This window comes from Megascapheus bottae, unplaced genomic scaffold, assembly GCF_031878675.1.
Source record: "Megascapheus bottae isolate mThoBot1 unplaced genomic scaffold, mThoBot2.hap1 HAP1_SCAFFOLD_37, whole genome shotgun sequence".
NCBI classification, from domain to species: domain Eukaryota; kingdom Metazoa; phylum Chordata; class Mammalia; order Rodentia; family Geomyidae; genus Megascapheus; species Megascapheus bottae.
Window position 1 is genome coordinate 595,628 of NW_028327804.1, and position 2,545 is coordinate 598,172.

The window sequence follows — 2,545 nt, forward strand, 5'->3', positions numbered from 1 at the left end:
TAGGGTTAGCGTTAGAGTTAGGTTTAGGGTTAGGTTTAGTGTAAGGGTAATGGTTAGGGTTAGGGTTAGGTTTAGTGTTAAGTTTAGGGTTAGGGTTAGGGTAAGGGTAAGTGTTAGGGATAGGGTTAGTGTTAGGGTTAAGGTTAGGTTTAGAGTTATGTTTAGGGTTATGTTTAAGATTAGGTTACAGGTAAGGGTTACGGTTAGGTTTAGGGTAAGTGTTAGGGGTTAGGGTTAGGGTTAGTGTAAGGGTAAGGGTTAGGGTTAGGGTTAGGGTTTGGGTAAGTGTTAGGGTTAGGATTAGGGTTAGGGTTAGGTTTAGGGTTAGGGTAAGGGTAAGGCTTAGGGTTAACGTTAGGGTTTGCGTTAGTTTTAGGTTTTGTATTAGGGTAAGGGTAAGGGTTAGGGTTAGGGTTATGGTTAGGTTTAGGGTAAGGGTTAGGGTCAGGGTTAGCGTTGGGGTTAAGGTTAGGGTTAGGTTTAGGGTAAGGGTAAGTTTTAAGTTTAGGGTTAGGGTTAGGGTTAGGTTTAGGGTAAGGAAAAGGGTTAGGCTTAGGGTTAGGGTTAGGTTTAGGTTTAGGGTAAGGGTAAGGGTTAGGGTTAGGGTTAGGGCTAGGGTTAGGGTAAGGGTTAGGGTTAGGTTTAGGGTAGGGGTTAGGCTAAGTGTAAGGGTTAGGATTAGGGTTAGGGTTAGAAGAAGTGTAAGGGTTAGGGGTTGGGGATAGGTTTAGGGTTTGGGTTACTGTTAGGTTTGGGGTCAGGGTTATGTAAGGGTAATGGTTAGAGTTAGGGTTAGTGTTAGGGTTAGGGTTAGGGTTAGGGTTAGGGTAAGGGTAGGCGTTAGGGTTAAGGTTAGGGTTAGAGTTAGGATTATGGTTAGGGTTGGGATTAGGGTTAGGTTTAGGCTTAGGGATAGGGTAAGGGTAAGGTTTAGGTTAGGGTTAGGGTTAGGTTCAGTTTAGGGTTAGGGTTAGGGTAAGGGTAAGGGTTAGGGTTAGGGTTAGTGTTAGGCTTAAGGTTAGGGATAGGGTAAGGGTAAGAGTTTGGGTTAGAGTTTGGGTTTGGGTACGGGTTAGGGTTAGGGTTAGGGGTAAATTTAGGGTTAGGGTTATGGGTAAGGGTAAGGGTTAGGGTTAGAGTTATGGCCAGGTTATTGTTACGGTAAGGGGTTAGGATTTGGTTAGGGTTAGGTTCAGGGTAAGAGTTACGGTTTGGTTTAGGTTTAGGGTTAGGGTAAGGGTAAGGGTTAGGTTTAGGGTTAGATTTAGGTTTAGGGTTAGGGTTATGGTTAGGGTTAGGGTAAGGATAAGGGTTACGGTTAAGGTTAGGGTTAGGGTTAGGGTTAAGGTTAGGGTTTGGGTATTAGGGTATGTGTAAGTGTTAGGGTTAGGTTTAGGGTTAGGGTTAGGGTAAGGGTAAGGGTAAGGGTTAGGGTTAAGGTTAGGTTTAGTGTTAGGTTTAGGGTTAGGGTTGGGTAAGGTAAGGGTAAGGGTTAGGGTTAGGGTTAGGGTAGGGTTAGGGTTAGGGTTAGGGTTATGGTTAGGGTTATGTTTAGGGTTATGGTTTGTTTTAGGGTTAGGGTTAGGGTAAGGGTATGTGTTAGGTTTAGGGTTAGGGTTAAGTTTAGGGTTAGGGTTAGCGTAAGGGTAAGGGTAAGGGTTAGGGTTAGGATTAGAGTTAAGATACGGGTAAGGCTTAGGGTTAGGGTTAAGGTTATGGTTAGGGTAAGGTTTAGGGTTAGGTTTAGGGTAAGGATAAGGGTTAGGGTTATGGTTAGGGTTAGAGTAAGGGTAAGGGATAGGGTTAGGTTTAGGGTTAGGGTTAGGTTTAGGATTAGGGTAAGGGTAAGGGTTAGAGTTAAGGTTAGGGTTAGGGTTAGGGTAAGGGTTAGGGTTATGGTTAGGTTTAGGGTTAGGGTAAGGGTAAGTGTTAGGGTTAGGTTTAGGGTTAGGATTAGTGTTATAATACAGGTAAGGGTTAGTTTAGGGTTATGGTTATGGTTAGGGTTTATGGTTAGGGTTAGGGTTAGGGTAAGGGTTAGGGTTAGGGTTAGGGTTAGAGTTAGGGTTAGGGTTAGGTTAAGGGTTAGGGATAGGGTTAGGGTTAGGGTTAGAGTTAGGGTTATGTTTAGGGTTACGGTTAGGGTTAGGGTTATTGTTAGGGTGAGGGTATGTGTTAGGTTGAGGGTTAGGGTTAAGGTTAGGGTTAGGGTTAGCGTTAGGGTAAGGGTAAGGGTAAGGGTTAGAGTTAGGATTAGGGTTAAGATAAGGGTAAGCTTAGGGTTAGGGTTAAGGTTATGGTTAGAGTAAGGTTTAGGGTTAGGTTTAGGCTTAGGTTTAGGGTTAGGTTAAGGGTAAGGGTTAGGGTTAAAATTAAGGTTAGTGTTAGGGTTAGGGTAATGGTTAGGGATAGGGTTAGGGTTAGGGTTAAGGTTAGGGTTAGGGTTAGGGTTAGGGTTAGGGTAAGGGTAAGGGTTAGGGTTAGGGTTATGGTTACGGTTAAGTTTAGGGTTAGGGTTAGGGTTAAGGTTATGGTTAGGGTAAGG